The sequence below is a fragment of the Halichoerus grypus genome, chromosome X (assembly GCF_964656455.1).
Source record: "Halichoerus grypus chromosome X, mHalGry1.hap1.1, whole genome shotgun sequence".
Classification (NCBI taxonomy): domain Eukaryota; kingdom Metazoa; phylum Chordata; class Mammalia; order Carnivora; family Phocidae; genus Halichoerus; species Halichoerus grypus.
The window spans coordinates 89,020-111,080 of record NC_135727.1 but is presented as its reverse complement, the minus strand read 5'-3'; the positions used below and the strand labels follow the sequence as shown (position 1 = coordinate 111,080).

Here is a 22,061-nt window from a genome sequence, read left to right as displayed (position 1 = left end):
CTAAATCATCAACTCAGCAACTTTAAGAGGTGGCTCATTTTCCTACGATAGCTACACAAATCAATTCTCTTTCATCTTTTACATGGCAACTTTTTGAATATTTGTAGACAGTGATCCTGCCACCCTAGAATCATTTCTTCTTCAGGCTAAAAATTCCTGAACTTATTTGATTTTCTATCACCCTCCTTATCCTTTGGACTAATTCCAGTTCAGTGGTGTTCTACTTAAAGTGTAGGACTTAGTATTTTTGTTGCTGGGAGAATATATCTGCTATTGCCAATTCTCCACTTTCGTACATAACAGAGAGATAATCTGGAGCAGTTGTTCTTCTAATGACCTCATATAATTAACCCTTCTGGTGTCTAATTAAAAATAAACATATATCAGGGTCTCTATGTTTCCCTGTGGAACTGTTCTAATTCATCTTTGTCCTCTGGTTACTATTTTACATAAGATAACCATAGGGCAGTTAATTTTGGAAACACATATGATAGAAACTTGTAGTTCAGTTTTTTCTCTTAATGTACTTTCAATCAGTCCTTCCAGTTATACTCGGTGATAATTTTCTTATATCTGTTTATTCTTCCATCCATAACCCTACATAGGAAATACTGAAAAGTAAATCTTAAAATGACATGGCCTAGAGCATTACCCTGATATCAAAACCAGACAGACTGTACAAAAGAGAAAAAAAAGAAAAATACAGGCCAATATCACTGATAAAGATAGATGCAAAATCCCCAACAAAATATTAGCAAACTGAATTCAATAATACATTAAAAGGATCATTCACCATGGTCAAGTGAGATTTATTCCAAAGATGCAAGGGTGGTTCAATATTTTCAAATCAATCAATGTGATATGTCACATTAACAGAAGGAAGGATTTAAACAATATGATCATCTTAATAGATGCAGAAAAAGCATTTACCAAAATACAACATCTGTTCATGATAAAAAAAAAAAACCCTCTTAAAAAATAGAGTTAGAGGAAACACACCTCAACATAATGAAGGCCATATATGGCAAACCCACAGCTGATATACTCAATGGTGAAAAACTGAGCTTTTCCTCTAAGATCACGACCTCTAAGATGTCCACTCTGGCCACTTTTATTCAACTTAGCACTGGAAGTCCTAGCTGCAGCAATCATACAAGAAAAAGAAATTTTTAAAAAGTCCAAAATGGGCAAGGAAGAAATAAAACTGTCACTATCTGCAGATGACATGATACTATTAGTAGAAAACTCTAAAGACTCCATCAAGAAACCATTAGAACATGTAAATGAATTCAGTAAAGTTGCAGCATGCAAAATTAACATACAAAAATCTGTCGCATTTCTATACACTAATAATGAAGTAGCAGAAAGAGACATTAAGAAAACAATCCTGCTTACAATTGCACCAAAAAGGATAAAGTATTTAGGAATAAATTTAATCTAGGAGGTGAAAGACCTATTACTCTGAAAATCATAAGACACTGATGAAAGAAATTGAGGACAATACAAATAAATGGAAAGATATACCATGCTCATGGATTGGCAGAATTAATATAATTTAAATGTTTATACTACCCAAAGCAATCTACAGATTCAATGCAATTCCTATCAAAATACCAACAGCATTTGTCACAGAACTGGAACAAATAATTCTAAAATTTTTATGGAATCACAGAAGACCTCAAATGGCTAAGTAATCTTGAGAAAGAACAAAACCAGAGATATCACAATCCCAGATTTCAAGATACACTACCAAGCTATAATAATCAAAACAGTATGGTATGGGCACAAAAATAGACACATAGATCAATAGAACAGGATAAAGAGCCAAGATATAAACCCATGTTTATGTGTTCGGTTAATCTATGACAGAGGAGGCAAGAATATACAATGGGAAAAGACATTGTTTTCAATAAATGGTGTTGGGAAACTGGACAGCTACACAAAAGAATGAAACTAGACCACGGTCTTACACTATACACAAAAATAAACTCAAAATGAATTAAAGACCTAAATGTGAGACCTGAAACCCTAAAACTCCTAAAAGAAAACAGGCAGTAATCTCTTGGATATCAGTCTTAGCAATATATTTATGGCTATGTCTCCTCAGGCAAAGGAAACAAAAGCAAAACATGAACTATTGGGACTACACCAAAATAAAAAGCTTTTGCACAACAAAGGAAACCACTGACAAAACAAAAAGGCAATGTATTGAATGGGAGGAGATATTTGCAAATGATAAATCCAGTAAGAGGTTAATCTCCAAAATATATAAAGAACTTACACAACTCAAAGCCAAAAAAATAAACAAAAACAAATAATCTGATTAAAAATGAGTAGAGGGCTTGAATAGACATTTTTCCAAAGAAGACATACAGATGGCCAACAGACACATGAAAAGAGGCTCATCATTACTAACCATCAAGTAAATGCAAACCAAAACCACAATGAGATATTGCCTCACACTTGTCAGAATGGCTAGTATCAAAAAGACAAGAAATAACAAGTATTGGCAAGGATGTGGAAAAAAGGAACCCTTGTGCACTGCTGGTGGAAAAGTAAATCAGTACAGCCACTGTGGAAAACAGCATGGAGTTTCCTAAAAAAATTAAAAATAGAAATAACACATGATTTAGTAATTCCACTACTGGGTATTTACACAAAGAAAATGAAAACTGATTTGAAAAGATATATGCACCCTTATGTTTATTTATTATAGCATTATTTACAACAGAGAAGATATGGAAGCAAGCCAAGTGTCCATCCATAGATGAATGGATAAAGAATATGAATGGATAAAGGAGATACACACAATGGAATATTACTCAGCCATAAAAATGAAATCCTACCATTTGCAACAACATGGATGGACTTAAAGGGTATTATGCTAAGTGGAATAAATCAGATAGAGAAAGACAAATACCATATGATTTCACTTATATGTGGAATCAAAAAAACAAAACAAAAAAACCCCTAGACTCTTAAATACATAGAACAAACTGATGGTTGCCAGAGGGGAGGTGGGTGAGGGGATGGTTGAAATATATAAAGGGGTTTAAGAGGTACAAACTTCCAGTTACAAAATAAATAAGTCATGGAGATGAAAAGTACAGGATAAGGAATACAATCAATGATATTTTAATAATGTTGTATGGTGGGGTGCTTGGGTGGCTCAGTCAGTTAAGTATCTGCCTTCAGCTCAGGTCATGATCCCAGTGTCCTGGCATCGAGCCCTACATCAGGCTCCCTGCTCAGTGGGGAGCCTGCTTCTCCCTCTACTGTTCTCTCTGCTTGCACTCTCTCTCTCTCTCTCTCTGTCAAATAAGTAAGTAAATAAATAAAAATCTTTTTAAAAAACCCTCAGATTAAAAAAAATAATGTATGGTGAATACATTTATTATCATGAATTTTGAGTAATATATAGAATTGTTAAATTGATATGTTGTACACCTGAAGCTAATATAAAATTGTATGTCAATTATATTTCAATTAAAAATGACATGGCCTATGTTATTCCCATCCTCAGATCTACCCACGTTTCCCCTCTGTAGCCAGGTAACAGATATTTTCCTCAACCAGAGAAAATCTTGGCCTACTCTCTCTCAGAAATAAGAGAAATCCTGGGGAGGCCACATCAGCGTACCTGAGTCTGTATCTTTAGGCTCTTATTGACCCTGTGGTTGTCAAGTTCTGACTCTTAGCACAGAATTTGCTCTTTTATTAGGATTACTGAGTTCAGAGCTGTTTTGTTCTCCTGGCACTTTAAGGTAAGTCTCAGTGGATTCCCATAAGATTGAGTAACTTTCAAACATTGGGGCTCCATCCTTGGATCTCTTCCCTGTCTACACTTACTTTCCTCCATCAACCAGTTTTGTAGTGTTAAATACCATATATATGTTGGTAATACAAAATGTGTATATCCTGTTCAAATCTCCCTGTTGAATTCTGACATCCATGTTGTGAGATTCATCCTATGGCTGACTCCCTTTAAAGTCATAAGATGGCTGATGGCACACATTGGAACTACATTCTTCCTTGTTCCTGTCTAGTGAAAAATAGACTGCATTGCTTCCCACAGTCAAAATGTTATTTATTTTTAAGGCTTTTTCTATAACAGATTTCCATTATCATGTAGTTTTCTCTTTTAATCTGTTAATATGGTGAATTACTTTTATATATGTTCTAATGTTAAACCACTCCTGCCTCTCTAGCATAAGACCAACCATTGTATTCAATTATTAATATTTCATGTAGGATTTAACATTTATAATTATAAATGAAACTGAAAAGTCATTTTCCTTTTATATAATGTGTTTGTCTCTTTGGTACTATGATTATGCTGTCTTCAAAGATAAGTTATGAAGTATTCTTTTTTATCTGTTGCTTGGGAGAGTTTGATTAAAATTAGGATGATCATCTTGAAATTTAGTCAAACTTGCCTGTGAAACCATCTGGACCAGGTATTTTCATTGGAGGAATATTTTTAAAGTACTGCTTTATTTCATGATTCTAGGACTATTCAAAATTATTTTTTTTTTAGGTCAGTATTGGTTAGTTTAGGTCAAACTTCTTGTGATGTTGATATCTTCTATACTCTTCTGGATTATTTTTGTCTCCTTGATCTTACACTAATTGAAAGAAATGTATTAAAATCCCCATGTAGTAGATTTATCAACTTCTTTCTGTAATCCTACCAATTAAAAAAACTCTTCTTTTTGGCTAAGTTCTAAACACTTGATGCCATTATTGTTGACTTTTAAGAATTTTAACAATGTATATGTAACCTTCAAATTGGCACATTTTGATCACTTACCCTTTAATTGTACATGGAAGTTAATTCAGAGAAATCCCAATTATGCAGTTGGCCCATAACATAGGCAGACTCAATGACACACATTCAATTGGGCAGTTAGTTCATAATTATTTCTAATTGTTGAAGCTTGCTGCAGGTACAGTTCATATCTAGTACTCCTCTATTACTGCATATTCCTGCATTTAAATGGTGGATTTAAAATAATGATAGTACAGTGGTTGTAAAGATTAAGAAAAAACCCTTGAGTTACTTCATTTCCATCATTCTGTTTGATCACTTGGGGTTTTTGTTTTGAACTCTGTTACTAGTGTAAGAGAGTATGAACTGAAAGATACAATATTTTTGTGTCATAGTGAAAATTTTAATTCACACATGAAATATTTTGCTCATTTTGAATAAAGTGCTTAAAATTGAAATTTAGTCCTTTTAAGATATTGTTTTTAAACTAAAAAAGAAACCAAAAAAATAAGGATGAAACCAAGATTTTTACTTATTATTACATGATTATCATTGAAAATAATTTTGCCATATGAAGGAAGAGAACACTAAAAAATGATCTGCTCCAGTAATAAATACACTAGGTATGCCACTGTTAGGCAATTTGCTCATTCACTTTATAGGCTCTTAGAATTTTGTCTTTAAGATATTCCAAAATTTCAGGGTGCCTGGGCAGCTCAGTCAGTTAAGCATCTGACTCTTGATTTTGGCTCAGGTCATGATCTCAGGGTCCTGGGATTGAGCACTAGGACAGGCTCTGCACTCAGCAGGGAGTCTGTTTCTCCCTCTGCCCCTCCCCCTGCGCACTCTCTCTCTCTCAAATAAATAAAATCTTAAAAAAGAGAGAGAGAGAGATTCCAAGATTTCACTATCACTAGGTGTGGGTTTTTCCCTATTTATCCTTAAGAGCACTATCAGTAAGAAATGTTGTTTATCTTTAATTCTGGAAAGTTCATCTACATTCTTTCTTTAAATTTTTCTCTTTCGTATTTTAATTTTCTTCTTCATTTCTGGGACTCCCATTACTCAGATATTTTACTTCTATCACACATACTTCCAAGGTTTTTACATTTTCTTTTTGATTGAAAAATGTCTTCAATCTAGTTTTATAATTTGTTAATCCATTCCTTAGCTGTATCCATTCTCCTATTTATCCCAAATGTTATACTGTTTTTTATTTATCTTAGATATTGTATTCTTTTTTATACAAAGTACTTCTGCTTTGTTCTTTTTTGTAATGTTTTAACCACCTTTAATCACTAAGATATACTTTATATACAGTAAACGTACCCATTATAGTTTGGTGAGTTTTGACAAATGTATATAAACATGTAACTACCATCAATATCAAGATGTTGAACTTCTTTTTTTTTTTAAGATTTTATTTATTTATTTGAGAGAGAGAATGAGAGAGAGCACATGAGAGAGGGGAGGGTCAGAGGGAGAAGCAGACTCCCCGCTGAGCAGGGAGCCCGATGCGGGATTCGATCCTGGGACTCCAGGATCATGACCTGAGCCAAAGGCAGTCGCTTAACCAACTGAGCTACCCAGGCGCCCAAGATGTTGAACTTCTTATGAAAGTTCACCCATGAAAGTATTCTTACCCATGAAAGTAATTCCATCACCCATGAACGTAGTCTCAAGCCCCTCCCCCAACCCTCAAGTCCATCTGCTTTCTGTCACTGTAGTTTACAATTGAATTTCATAAAAATGGATTCAGACAAAATGTACCCTGTGGTGTCTGGCTTCTTTCAATTAGCAGACAGTTTTTGAGATTCATTTATGTTGTTTCAGGTATCAGTAGTTTATTCTTTTTTTTTTTTTATTACTGGGTAGTATTCCATTGTATGGAAGTAATAATTTGTTTATTCATCTGTTGATGGGAACTTTGATTGTTCCCAGGTTAGGCCTACTAACTACTAAGCTGATATGAATATTCAAGTACAAGCCTTCTTATGGAAATATCTTTGTATTTATTGGATAAATACCTAGGAATGGAATTACAGGGTTGTATGGAATGCATATGTTTAGTTTTATAAGAAACTGTTGAACTGTTTCCTGCAGTGGTTGTACCATTTAATGGTCTTACCAATAAGATGTGAGAGTTTCAGTTTCTCCACATCCTTACCAATACAGGGTATTATTACATCCTTTAATTTTGGCCGTTCTAGTGGGTATACATTAGTATCACTTTGTGATTTTATTTGTATTTTCCTTTTGACTAGTTTTGCTGAGGATCATTTCATGTGCTTATTGGCTTATATATCTTCTTTTATAAAATGCCTGTTCAAATTTTTGGCCCACTTTTTCTGTAGGTTGTTTTCCTTTTATTATTAAGTTTGAGACTTCTTTGTATATTGTCAATACAAAACCTTTTCGGATATGTTTTGCAAACATTTTTTCACAATCTGTTACTTGTCTTATTTTAACAGTATATTTTGAAGAATAAAAGTTTTAAACTTTGGAGAACTCCAGTTAATCAGTGTTGTTGTTTTTTTTCTTGTGTGGCCCATGCTTCACAGTTGTGTCCTAAGAAATTTTTATTCACCCCAAGGTTGAAAATATTTTGTCTTGTCTTTTTCTATTGCCCATCTTTTTTTTAAAAAAGATTTTATGTATTCATTTGAGACACAGAGATAGAGAGAGAGAGAGAGAGAGAGAGCATGAGCAGGCAGAGAGGCAGAGGGAGAGGGAGAAGCAGGCTCCCCTCTGAGCCAGGAGCCTGATGTGGGGCTTGATGTGGGGCTCGATCCCAGGACCCCAGGATCATGACCTGAGCTGAAGGCAGATGCTTAACCATCTGAGCCACCCAGGCGCCCCTCTATTGCCCATCTAAAGTGAATTTTTGTGTGGCATGAAGTGTCAAGTTTTGTTGGTTTTTTTTTTTTTTTTTTTTGGTATATGGATATCTAGTTGTTCCAGCTCACCTGCTTTAAAGATTTTCTTTTCTCCATTTAATTATTTGGCACCTTTGTCAAAGATCAATTACCCATAACTGTGTGGGTCTATTTCTGGATGCTCTATTCTGTTCCATTGATCTAAATGAATGTCTTTTTGCCAACATCAAATTATCTTGATTTCAGCAGCTTTATATTAAGTCTTAAAATCAGGTAAATTTTGTTATTTTAGAAAATTTTTTTCAGCATTTAGATTGTTTGCATTTCCATATAAATTTTAGTATCAGTTTGTAAATACCTTTTAAAAACCTGTTGGGATACTGATTGTTTGAGTTACATTTGTGAATTAATATGAAGAAAATTGACACTTTGACACAACTGAGTCTTCCGATCTATGAATATGATGTATCTCTCCATTTATTTTTCTTCAAATTTTGTCAGCAAAATTTGAAGTTTTAAATGTACAGGCTTGCACATATTTTGTTAAATGTAACATTAAGTAATTAATGTTTTGGGATGCTATTTTAAATGTAAATGCTTTTTTATGTCAACATGCAATTGTTATTTGTTGGTTTATAGAAATACAATTGACTTTTGTATGTTGATCTTATATCTCATGATCTTGCTCATTTGTGTATTTAACAGTTCTCTTGGAGATTTATTAGGATTTTCCATATATACAATAATGTCACTTGTGACTACAGATGGTATTGGTTTCTCCTTTCTATCTTTATGTCTTTTATTTTTTATACTGACCTTATTGCAATGGCTCAGGCCCCCAGTACAGTGTTGAAAAGAAATGGCAAGAATGGACATCCTTAGTTTGTTCTCAATTTTAAGAGTAAAACAATAGGGCTTTTTTAATTTTAATTTTTTAATTTTTTTGTAGATGCCCTTTATCAGTTTAAGGAAGTAACCTTCAGGTTTGTTTTTTATTTTTAATGAATTAGTCTTGATTTTTTAAAATGCTTTTTCCAAATCTATTAAGATGATCATATGGCTTTTATTCTTTATTCTGTTTATGGTGAATTACAACAATTGATTTTCTTTTTTAAAAGTTTTTATTTAAATTCCAGTTAGTTAACATACAGTGTAATATTAGTTTCAGGCGTACAATTTAGTGATTCAACACTTCTATGTAACAGCTGGTGCTCATCACAAGTGCACTCCTTAATCACCATAACCTATTTAATCCATCCCCCCACCCACCTCCCCTCTGGTAACCATCAGTTTGTTCTCTATACTTAAGATCTTGTCTTTCTTGGTTTGCCTTTCTCTTCTTATTCCCCTAGTTTGTTTTACAACAATTTATTTTCAAATGTTAATACAACCTTGCATACCCAGAATGAATCCCACTTGGATATAATGCATTATCCTTTATATATATTGCTGGATCCACTTTGATAGTATTTTGTTAAGTATGTTTATATCTTTGTTGATAAGGGATGTTCTGTAGCTTTCTCTTCTTGCAGTATCTTAGTCTGGTTTTAATATTAGGATAATGCTGGCCTAAATATTACTTGAGAAATGTTCTCTCTTCTAATTTCTGAAAGAGTTTGTGTAAAGTTGATATTATTTCTTCCTTAAATGTTTCATAGCATTCATCAGTGAAACCATCTGTCCTGTAGTATTTTATCTTTTTAAATTTATTTTCCTTTATTAAAATTTTTATTTTATTTTTTATTAACATATACTGTATTATTAGTTTCAGAGGTAGAGTTCAGTGATTCATCAGTTACATACAACACCCAGTGCTCATTACTTCAAGTGCCCTCCTTAATGCCCATCACCCAGTTACCCCATATCCCCACCCACCTCCCCTTCAGTAACCCTCAGTTTGTTTCCTATAGTGAAGAGTCTCTTATGGTTTGTCTCCCTTTATGTTTTCATTTTATTTTATTTTTCCTTCCCCTCCCCAATGTTCATCTGTTTTGTTTTTTAAATTCCACATATGAGCAAATTCATATGGTATTTGTCTTTCTCTGACTGACTTATTTCGCTTAGCATAATACCCTCCAGTTCCATCCACATCATTGCAAAGGGCAAGATTTCATTCTTTTTTTTTTTAATTTTTATTATTGTTATGTTAATCCCCATACATTACATCATTAGTTTTAGATGTAGTGTTCCATGATTCATTGTTTGTGCATAACACCCAGTGCTCCATGCAGAACGTGCCCTCCTCAATACCCATCACCAGGCTAACCCATCCTCCCATCCCCCTCCCCTCTAGAGGAGATTTCATTCTTTTTAATGGCTGAGTAATATTCCATTATATATATACCACAACTTCTTTATCCATGCATCTGTCGGTGGACATCTGGGCTCTTTCCATATTTTGGCTATTGTGGACATTGTTGCTTATAAACACTGGGGTGCATGTGCCCCTTCGAATCACTGTTTGTATCCTTTGGATAAATACCTAATAGTGCGATGACTGGGTCATAGGGTAGCTCTATTTTTAACTTTTTGAGGAACCTCCATACTGTTTTCCATAGTGGCTGCACCAGTTTGCATTCTCACCAACAGTGTAAGAGATTTCCCCTTTTTTCCACATCCTCGCCAACATCTGTTGTTTCCTGACTTATTAATCTTAGCCATTTTGACTGGTGTGAGGTGGCATCTCATTGTGGTTTTGATTTGTATTTCCCTGATGCCCAGGGACATTGAGCATTTTTTCACGTGCCTGTTGGCCATTTGTATGTCTTCTTTGGAGAAATGTCTGTCCATGTCTTCTGCCCATTTCTTGACTGGATTTTTTGTTTTTTGGGTGTTGAGTTTGATAAGTTCTTTATAGATTTTGGATACTAGCCCTTTATCTGATAAGACATTTGCAAATATCTTCTCCCATTCTGTAGGTTGCCTTTTAGTTTTGTTGACTGTTTCCTTTGCTGTGCACAAGCGTTTTACCTTGATGAAGTCCCAATAGTTCATTTTTGGTTTTGTTTCCCTTGTCTTTGGAGACATGTCTAGCAAGAAGTGGCTGTGGTCAAGGTCAAAGAGGTTGCTGCCTGTGTTCTCCTCTAGGAGTATGTTAAATTCAATGTCTTTATGAAATATAAACTTATTCGGATTTTCTATTTTTTTAGTCAACTTCAAAATTTGATTTTTCAAGGAATTTGTCAATTTCATCTAAGCTGTAAAGTCTTTTGGCATGAAATTATTCATAATATTTCCCTACTAACCTTTCATATATGTAGTATCTGCAGTGACATTCCCTCTTTCATTCCTGCTAGTTCTAATTTGTATCTTCTCCCTTTTTATCTTATCATTATTACTTAAGGCTTATGAATCTTTTCAAATAACCAGCTCTTGATCTTACTGATTTCCTCTATTGTTTTTCTGATTTCAATTTCATTGATTCCCCTTCTCTGTTCTATTTCTACTAATCAAGGTAGAAGCTTAGATTGTTGATTTGAATACTCTTCTTCTAATATAATGAGGACCTTAAGTTATTTCCCTAAAGCACTGCTTTAGCTACAACACACAAATTTTGGTATGCCATGTTTTCATTTTCATTTAGTTGAAAAGTTTCTAATTTAACTTATGATTTCTTCTTTGACCCATGTGTTATGTATAAATATCTTTTTAATTCCAAACATTCAGGAATCTTTGAGATATCTTATAGCTATAGATTCCTAATTTAATTCCACTGTGCATCATAATTTGTATGATTTCACTCTTACTGCAGTTATTGAGACTAGTTTTGTGGCCCACAATATGGCTATTTTGATAAATGTTCCATGTACTATTTTATGTGATATTAATATAGGTACTCCAGCTTTCTTTGATTTTTTATATTGTATACTGCTTGTCACATATTTCGTTTTAACCAATCTGTGTCTTTATAATAAAGTGAGACTCATAGACAACATATAGTTGTGTCTTGGTTTAAACCCAAGAGAGAGCAGAGAAAATGATTCTTTCCTTTTTTTCTTCTTCTTCTTTTTTGTAATATAGAAACTCTTATTTGAAAGTCAAAGTAAGTGAAGTCAAATGAGTATATTTTCCAAGATGAGTCAACACTGCCTGACCCAGCAGGATTTGAAAAGCTGCAGTAGGAAATAAGGAAGAATTAAAAGTATTTCTGGGCATTTTGACATTGAATGAATAATGCATGACTTTTAAGCAGTAGATAATGCAAATTAAAAATTTTGAGTCGGCAGCTCAGGTACACTTTATAATAGGATTGTAATAGAAAATGAAGAATAGGTCTAAGTCATAGACATGGTTGAAATATGTATATCCCTCAGTTTTATGCTTCAGTATAACAGAGTAAAGACAGTGATCTATAATGAAAAATAATTTGAAACAGTTATATTTGTCAGTGGAATAGACTGTAGTACATTGATATGTATTATTTTTTTCTAGCAGTTTTATAATATTCCAGGTAGGGAAGGCACAATAATTAACAATACAATTATTATCCCTGCCCTCATAAAGTTCATATTTTAGTAGAAGAAAGAAAGAAATATGCAATTAAATAATTATATGGTATTGAACAATTACATGTAATTACTAGTAGTGAGAGCACTGAATGCTAAAGAAGTGTATAATGAAGGACATAATCTAGTGTTCAGGGGACCAGAACCAAAGTGGATAGTTAAGAGATCTAAAGAATGAGGAGTAAGCTATGTGAAGGGGGTTGGTTTGATAGACTAAGAGAGATATGGGCAAATGCCTGAGGCAGGAGATAGCTTGGAATGTTTAAGAAAATGAAAGAAGCCTAGTATACCTGGAGTAAAGTGAGGGGAAAAAAGTAGGATATGTGACAGGAGAGAAGCAGGCAGTGACCTGGCAATATTAACTTTGATTTAGTAATTAGGGAACTGCAAAAAGCAATGGAAATCAAAGCAATGACATAATCAAATTTGTATTTAAAAATTTTTTACTCTTTGCTATGTGGAGAAAATATTGGAGTGGAAACAAGATATTTTTTATAAGATTTTATTTATTAGAGAGAGAGAGAGCGCATAGAAGCAGGAGGAGCAGCAGAGGGAGAGGGAGAAGCAGGCACCCCTAAACAAAAGATTTTATAAGGAAATTAGCTAAGAAGCTATTGAAACACTACAATCTGGCATTGTTAATAGCTTTGTGGTCAGTAAGTTATGGTTGTAGAGATGTAGAAAAGCTAATCAATTGGAGAGATTTTAAGAAAGTAGAATCAGGGTGCCTGGGTGGCTCAGTCGTTAAGTGTCTGCCTTTGGCTCAGGTCATGATCCCAGGGTCCTGGGATCGAGCCCTGCATTGGGCTCCCTGCTCAGTGGGAAGTCTGCTTCTCCCTCTCCCACTCCCCCTGCTTGTGTTCCCTCTCTCGCTGTGTCTCTCTCTGTCAAATAAATAAATAAAATCCTAAAAAAAAAGAAAGGAGAATCAACCGGACATTTTGATTCATTGTATATATGGGTTGAAGGAGAAGATAAGATCAATTCATAAACTTATGGCTTGAGTAGTTGAGTGGACAGTATTAGCATATTTGAGTCTGAGACCCCCAGAAGATGAGCAGTTTTGAGGGGAAAAAAGATAATTAGTTCAAGTTTGAGCATACTGAACTTGAGGTAACTAAGATATTTGCAGATATAGAATATGCAGTTGGATATAGTCTTGAGTTTGAAAAATGATGGATGCTGGAGATACAATTGTGGGATTCATCAGCATATTGATGGTGGTTGGTCATAAGAATGGATAACAGACATTTTCTAGGTTAAGTGTGTAGAAGTGAAAAGCAAAGGGCCCAGGAAGAGTCCTGAATATCCAACACTGAAGGGCCATGTTGAGGAGAAGGACCCAGAAAAAGAGACTGGGAAGTAGCCACATAAATAGGAGGGAGACCAGGAAAATACAGCTTAATGGAAGCCAAGGTAGAAAAGAACTTCAAGGAAAGAAGGGTCAATTGTGCTGAAAGCTATTGATAGATCTGATAAAATGAAAATGCATGTTTAATTTTTATATACACATTCTAAGTGGATAGAATTAGCAAATAAGGTATTGTTGTAGCGTGCAAAGAACATGATGTTTGGTTGAGACAAACCTGGTTTTAAATCCACAGGAAAGTAATGTCAGCAACGTGGTGGAATAGGAGTTTTAGCCCTCATCCCCCACAAAGAAACAGATTTTGACAACCACCCATGGATGAGGTACAGAAATCCACAGAGAGGTTCTAGCACTTCATTGGAGCTAAAAAATCTGAGAATAGACTCATTGAAGATGATAAACAAGAGCAGTTTCACTTTACCTGTGTAACCTCTCCCCAAAGGCAGCACAGCTCTGTGCCAAGAGAGATCCCCACAGCCTGTGATTTCTCCCATGGGGGAAAGTGAGTATCTGACTTCCTTAGCTGCTCCATTCTCATCCTACCCATGACACTTAGGAGATTGGCACAGCTGAGTAGTCAGGGGGCAGCAAGGAGCAGGGAAAACGGGTGGGGACTCAGAATAACTGGAGGGTTGAAGTCAACAAAGAGTCATGGATTCTACTACTCACTTTGCATAATCTGCCAAGAGGCCCACTCGTAAACCTTGTACGATACATCACCTGCAGTCTCTCCCAATTATTCTGCAAGTGACCCCTAGATCTCCATGCATCCCTCACCCCTTTGGAGCTGGTGCCTGCCCCCCTCCCCACACTCCCACAAAATACACATGCAAGCCTCTATAACTTGTGCACAAGCACATACAGGTGGCTCAACTCTGCTGGGTTGGGAGAAGGCACATAACCTTGAATGTTTCAGGGCACTGCCTAGGGAAAATAAATGGGAGGTTCTCAGCACATGGCCTGGCTTTGTAGGATTGAGAAAGTGCATACAATCCTAAAATTACCCCCCAAGAGGGAACAAGAGGAGTGGAGTGGGTACATCCATAGCAAATGTCTGAGAGACCCCCAGAGTGCCTAGCTAGGCTGACTGGTGAAGGTCTTTCTCTCTCAGAGCTAATCAGTAAAGACCAGAAGGGGTGATTGCTTTAAATGCAAAGATGGCAATGAAAGAATTCAAGGAATATGAAAAATCAAGGAAACATAACACTATTAAAGGAGTGTAATAATTTCCCAGTAATCAACCCCCCAAACATGGAGATCTATAGTCTAACAAATAATTCAAAAAGGAAGGTCAGAAAGCTTCAAGAAAACAGGCAATGCAATTAAATCTGGAAAACAATTCATGAACAAAAGAATTTCAACAAAGAAAATGAAATCATTAAAAAAGAACCAAATAAATTCTGGAGCTGAAGAGTATGATGAAAGAAATGAAAGATGCAATAGAGCTTCAACAGTAGACTTGTCAAATGGAAGAAAGAATTTGTGAACTTAGATAATTTGAAATTATCCAATCAAGGGGAAAAAAGAATGAAGAAGAGTAAAGGAAGCCTATTGGTTTTATAGGGCACTATCAAATGAATATATGCATTATGTGACTCAAAAAAGAAGAGAGAAAAGAACAGAGGTTTATTTAAAGAAATAATGGCAGAAAACGTCCCAAATTATGGGAGGAACATGGACATCCAGATGCATGAAGCTCAAATAGTCAAATAGAATCAACCCAAAGAAGATTAAACTGAGACACATAATAATCAAATTCTCAAAACTCAAAGAGAAAAAGAAATTTAAAAGCAATAAAGGAAAAGCAACTCATCACATACAGAAGAAACCCCATTAGGCTATCAGTGGATATCTCAGCAGAAACCTTACTGACCAGGGAAGAGTGAGATGATATGTTCAAAATGCTGAAAGAAAAAAACCCTGCCAAACAAGAATAGTATACCTAGCAAAGATGTCCTTCAGAAATGGAGAGATAAAAACTTTCTCAGAAAAACAAAAATTGAGGGAGTTCTTCACCACTAGACCTGCCTCACAAGAAATGCTAAGGGGAGTTCCTTCAGTTGGAATGAAAGGATGCTAATTAATAATATGAAAACATATAAAAGTATAACTCAATGGTAAGGGCAAGTATACGGTCAAATCAGAATTATCTAATACTATAATGGTGGTGCTTAAATGACTTTTAATTCTAGTATAACAGTTAAAAGACAAAGGTATTAAAAATAACGAGAGCTACAATAATTTGATAATGAACACACATTATAAAAAGATATAAACTGTGACATCAGTAACATAAAATGTGAGGTAGAAGTAAAAGATAGAGTTTTTGTATGCAATCGAAGTAAAGTTTTTATCAGCTTAAAACAGACTATAAGCTATTTTATGTAATCCTAATACTAACCACAAGGAAAACACTTCTAGTAGATACACAAAAGATAAAGAGAAAGGAATCAAAGAATACCACTACAAAAAAGCAATCAAATCACAAAGGAAGACAGCAAGAGAGGAAGAAAATAAAAAAAGGAAATATAAAGCCATCATAAGACAATTAACAAAATGGCAAAAGTAAGTCCTTACCTATCAATAATTACTTTAAATCTAAATTGATTACTTCTGGGGCAGAGGTCACCAGCAGCCTTGGCTTGGCCTGGGCTTTGGTCTGTGAAGCAGGTTTGCAGTCGATGAGGACCTTCTTCCAGGCAGTGAGCAGCAAGAAGGTCCATTCCACCAACTTCAACTGCTTGGTGATTTTGTGGATGTTCTGTTCAGAGAAAGCATTGCCTGATTATGTACGGTGACCACCTCATGGTCCAGGAAATGCTCATTGCCTTGCCTCTCACATCCAGGCCAGGGCTGTGGCAGGTGCTGGTACCAGGCACTGACAGTGCAGAAGAGACCAACAAGCAGATTTTAGCTTGGGATTGCTAGGACACTTCCCTAGGGCCACAGAGCAAAGAAAATAAAAAGACAGAGAGAGCAAGCAAGCGAGCAAGTGTGAGACAGAGCCATATGACTACTAATCCAACCAACATTTCTAGGACGAAACACGTTCAGAGACGGGTCTGGACAAACTCGAATTTATTTCACTTTCTTACCATCACTCCCTGCCGAACTTGTTTGAATTTGGCTTCTCCCACCATTCACTCAAGGTACCTTTTACTCTTATTAACCAAATCCAGTGCTTTTTCTCAGTCCTCTTTCTATCTCAGTAGCATCTGCCACTTTTAATTCACTCCCTTGTGGAAGTTCTCTTCCTCTTGGGTTTTTTTTTCTTCTCTTAACCATAAAAGTGTACTACTCTAATCCTTCATTTTCTTCTCTATTTCTGGGGTATCTCATTCTCTATCATAACTTGAACTACCCTCTTGGGTTAAATCCTACATTTCTGTTTGGCTTTAATCTCAATTACTGTGGTATAGTCAGATTACCTACTCCCAATTTCCTCCAAATCCTACCAACATTCTTTGTCCAAAATAGAATTAATCATCTTACATGCACATATACTTGCCTCTCCCCCTGACTTCCCCATTCCTTTTAAAGGCACTTCATCTGCTTAGCCACCTAAGCTGGAAACCACAGCATTATCTCTGGTTCTGCCCTCTCCCTTTCTCTGCATATCCAATAAGTAAGTTCAGAATATTCTGTCTTAAACAAAAGCTTCTGAAATGTTCTCTCCATTCCCATTCACTGTATTGTTGTATTCTCCCACCCAGTCTCCTTTTCTCTGATCATTTTTGCTGCTGTTTAATTTTATCTTTCAAAGCACATCACTGGTTTTATGTATCTCTACTACTTGTTTCACATTGTGCCTAATGTGTTTTTCATACTGGGTTACCACCAATTTAGTGTGGATCACGAAATCAATTTAGGGGGTTAAATCAGCCTTTAAAAAACAGAGTAAAATAGAATAAAAAGTATCAGAGTGCATGGCACAGAGAATGGGAAGCATTCTTTTAAGGAATTTAAGTTTTCAGCATATAATCATGAATATACATATAAAATATAAAGTATGTGTATGTGTGTGTATACTTGGTTGCAATATAGAATTACTTCTTACCATGGGTTGTAGGAAAAAAATGGTTGATGGCTACTGGTTTAGAGAACTTCAAAATGCTCAGCCAGGCAATCAATGATCTCTAGACACTGGCCATTGTGTACTTTGCCAAACAAATACATTTTCCATGACTTTGCTACAGCATTACTGTACTGCTTCTCTGCTTGAAAGGGTGCTACCTTCAAGAGCCGGTTTTACCCCTCCCCCTTTAAAAAAGAAACTACCAAAAAACAAACAAAAAAACCTATCAGAAGGCAGTATAGTGTAGTAAAGAGCCAGAATTTCTGGGGTTGAAATCCTAGCTTTGCCTGTAAGTAGCTCTGTGACTGTGGAAAAATTACTTAGTCTCTCAGTGCCTGTTTCCTCATTCATAAAATGGGTATGATAGTACCTATCTCCTAGGACTGCTGAGAGGATTAAATGAGTTGATATCTGTAAAGTGCCTCGAACACAGTAAGTGTTGTCTGAGAGGCCTTATGCTATAGTTGAAAGGATACCGACAGCCTAGATTTGAGTTCCCCGGCTGCATGCTTAATTAGCTGTTATTTCTAGCCAGACTGTACTGCTCTCCTCATCTGTAAAAATGGGGATGGTTCAAACACTGCTGCAAAAATAGACTGAATGCTGGCACTGTGAACTTGAGGATCAGGCTGTTTTCTCTATGTCCCCAGCACTTTGCATAGTGCCTGATACACAGTGTGCAATAAACATTTGTTGAATTTACAAATTAAAAAAATCTAAATTGATTAAATTTTTTCAATCAAAAGACAGAGTGCTTGAAAGGCTTTTTAAAAACCCACACGATCTAACTATAAGAGAATCACTTCAACTTTAAGGACACACACAGGCTGAAAGTGAAAAGATGGAAAAAGATACTCCATGAAAATAACCAAAGGAGAGCAGGGATGGCTATACTCGTATCAGAAAAATAGACTTTAGGTCAAAAACTGCCAGAAGAGACATCATTATATAATGATAAAGGTGTAAATTCATCAAGAGGATATAGCAATTGTAAATAAAAATAAGTATCCCAACACTGGAGCACCTAAATATGTAAGGAAAATATTAACAAATGGAGAAATAGTAATAATAAAATAATAGTAGGAGACTTCAAGGAGACTTCACTTTGAACAATAGATAGATTATCCAGATAGAAAATGGATAAGGACACAGAACACTTGAATAACACTCTAGACCAAACAGACCTAACAGATATATACAAATCATTCTATCCCTGGCAGAATACATATTCTTCTCAAGTGTACATGGAACATTGTCCAGAATAGATCATATGTTGGGTCACAAAACAAGTTTTAATAAAATTAAGCAGATTAAAATCATATCAGTACCTTTCCAACTACAATGATAAGAAACTATAAATTAATAATAAGAGGAAAACTGAAAAATTCACAAATATGTGGAAATTAAGCTACGCATTCTTAAGCAACCAAAGGGTCAAAGAATTTAAGTGGGAAATCAAAAAAATATCGAGGCAAATGAAAACGGAAACACAAAATACCAAACTTATGGGATGTAGCAACAGCAGTTCTAAGAAAGAAGTTTACAGTGATAAGTGCCTACATTAAGAAAAAAACCTCAAATAAATGACCTAATTTACTCCTCAAGGAGCCAGAAAAAGAACAAACTAAGCCCAAAGTTAGCAGAAGGAAGGAAATAATAAAGATTAGAGCAGAAATAGATGAAATAGATTAGAAAACAATAAAAATAATCAATAAAACTAGGAGTTGTTTTTTGAAAAGATAAACAAAATTAGCAAGCCTTTAGCCAGACTACCAAGAACACAAGAGATTAGATTCAAATATATAGAATTATAAATGAAAGAGTAGACATTATAATTGATACTACAGAAATACAAAGGATCATATTGGACTACTATGAAGAATTACAGGCCAACACATTTGATAGCCTAGAATAAATGGATAAATTCCTAGGAACATACAACCTGCCAAGACTGAATCATGAAGAAATAGAAAATCTGAATAGACCAATAATGAATAAGGAGATTGAATCAATAATCAAAATCTCCCAACAAATAAAGTCCAAGATTAGATGGCTTTTACTGGTATATTCCACCAAACGTTCAGGAAGAATTAACACCAATCCTTCTCAATCTCTTCCAAAAAAATTGAAGAGGATGGAACACAGCCAAACTCATTTTATGAGGCCAGCATTACTCTAATATCAAAGCCAGACAAGGACACTACAAGAAAAGAAAATTACAGGCCAATATCCCTGATGAACATAGATGCAAAAACCCTCAAAAAATACTAGCAAAATGAATTCAATAGCATATTTAAAAGATACTATACCATGATCAAGTGGGATCGATCCCTCTCATGCAAGATGGTTCAACATATGCAAATCAATAAACGCAATACAGCATAGTAACAGAATGAAGAGTACATGATCATCTCAATAGATATAGAAAAAAAGCATTTGACAAAATTAAACATCCTTTCACAACAAAAACTCTCAATAAATTAGGTATCAAAGGAATGTATATTGGGGGAGGTCACTGAGAGGGTGTGACCACTGGCTGACCCATGAGCTGGATCCCAGCGATCAAAGGGTCCTCATCTCCTCCCCAGTCTTTTGAATGTGCATTCTGCTTGCCTTCCTTGCTCCCAGAAGCTGTCCTAAAGACACAGCCTTGAGACAGTGATATGGTATTGAGACCATCTGGACAGTATATGTGACTGAACCCAGTTAAGGCATCTATATAAAATTTTAAGATTTGGCAGGTGCGTGAGGAGATCTACTCATCTTGTGGCCACTTCAGACAAGCCTCCTATGTAATTTCCCTTGCTTATTAAATCTGCCACATACCAATCTGGAGTGGTCTGCCTCTTTCTTTGCCTCCCTGCCCTCTGCATATAGGGGCTGGTTTCAGATTATAACCAAGAAGTTCCTGAGGTTGTGAACCAACAATGTACTTCAACATAATAAAGGGTGTATATGACAAGCCCATAACTAATATCATAGTCAACAGTAAAATAGTCAAAAGCTGAACACTTTTCCTCTAAGATCAGGAAGAAGACAAGGATGTGCACTCTCACCACTTTAATTCAACATAGTATTAGAAGACTTCGCCAGAGCAATTAGGTAAGAAAAAGAAATGGAAGGCATCCAAATAAGGTAGAAGTAAAAATATACTTTTTTGTAGATGACACGATTTTATATATAGAAAACCCACAGATGCCACCGAAAGAACTAAACAATGAATTCAGTAAAGTTTCAGGATACATCGACACAAAAATCAGTTGCACTTCTATACGCAACCAAATATCCCAAAAGGAAATTAAGAAAACAATCCCACTTGCAATAGTATCAAAAAGAACACCTAGGAATAAATTTAACAAAGGAGGTAAGTGATCTGTACACTGAAAACTATAAAACACTGATGAAAGAAATTGAAGAGGACAAAAAATCCTGTGTCCATGATTGGAAGAATTAATATTGTTAAAATGTCCACACTACCTGAAGCCATATACAGATTCAATGCAATCCTTATGAAAATTTCAATGACATTTTTCATAGAAATAGAAAAAACAATCCTAAAATTAATATGGAACTACAAGAGACCCTGAATAGCCAAAACAAGCTTGAACAAGAAGAACAAAGATGGAGGCATCACACGTCCTACTTTTGAAAGGTATTACAAAGCTACAGTAATCAAAACAGTAAGATACTGACATAAAAGCAGACATCTGTATCAATGGAGCAGAATAGAGATCCCCAAAATAAATCCATACATCTACAGTCAATTGATCTTTGACAAGGGTTCAAAAACACACAATGAGAAAAAATAATCTCTTCAATAAATGATGCTGAGAAAACTGGATATCCACATGCAGAATAATGAAATTGGACCCTTATCTCCTACTATATACAATAATTAACCCAAACTGGATTAAAGACTGAAACATAAGATCTGAAATTATGAAACTACTAGAAGAAAACATAGAGCAAAAATTTCTTGACAATGGTCTGTGCAATGATTTTTTTGGACATGACCCTGTATTAGTCAGGGTTCTCCAGAGAAACAGAGCCAATAGGATAGATAATGATATAGATATAGATGATATAGATTTACATATAGATTACAGATATAGATATATGAGGAGGTTGCTTATAGGAATTGACTCATGTAGTTATGGAGATGAAGAAGTCCTATAATTTGATGTTTACAAGCTGGAGAATCAGGAATGCCAGTGGTAAAATTCAGTCCATGTCTGAAGGCTTGAGAACCAGGGGAGCCAATCGTGTAACTCCCAGTCTGACACTGAAGGCCTGAGAATCAAGGGGCCACTGTTATAAGTCCTGGAGTCCAAAGACCCAAGAACCAGGAGCCCCAATGTCCAAGGGGAGGAAAAGATGGGCATCTCAGCTTGAGGAGAAAGAGAATTTGCCCTTCTGGTTCCACTTGGGCCCTCAGAAGATCAGATGTTCCTCTCCCTCATTGTTGAGG

At 35.4% G+C, this 22,061-nt stretch overlaps 1 long non-coding RNA gene across 2 annotated transcripts in view; it reads right to left on the bottom strand.

The window, feature by feature from the left end:
- The window catches only part of LOC118542092 (uncharacterized), a 56,591-nt gene that overhangs the window by 21,520 nt on the left and 13,010 nt on the right, over positions 1 to 22,061 (bottom strand). Inside the window, exon 2 of one of the 2 annotated variants that reach the window (XR_013444808.1) lies at positions 10,831 to 11,756. The exons of the other annotated variant lie outside the window; for it this stretch is intronic. This is a non-coding gene — a long non-coding RNA (uncharacterized LOC118542092). Of the gene's footprint in view, positions 1 to 10,830; positions 11,757 to 22,061 lie in introns of those variants that run through there. 2 annotated transcript variants of the gene reach the window in all.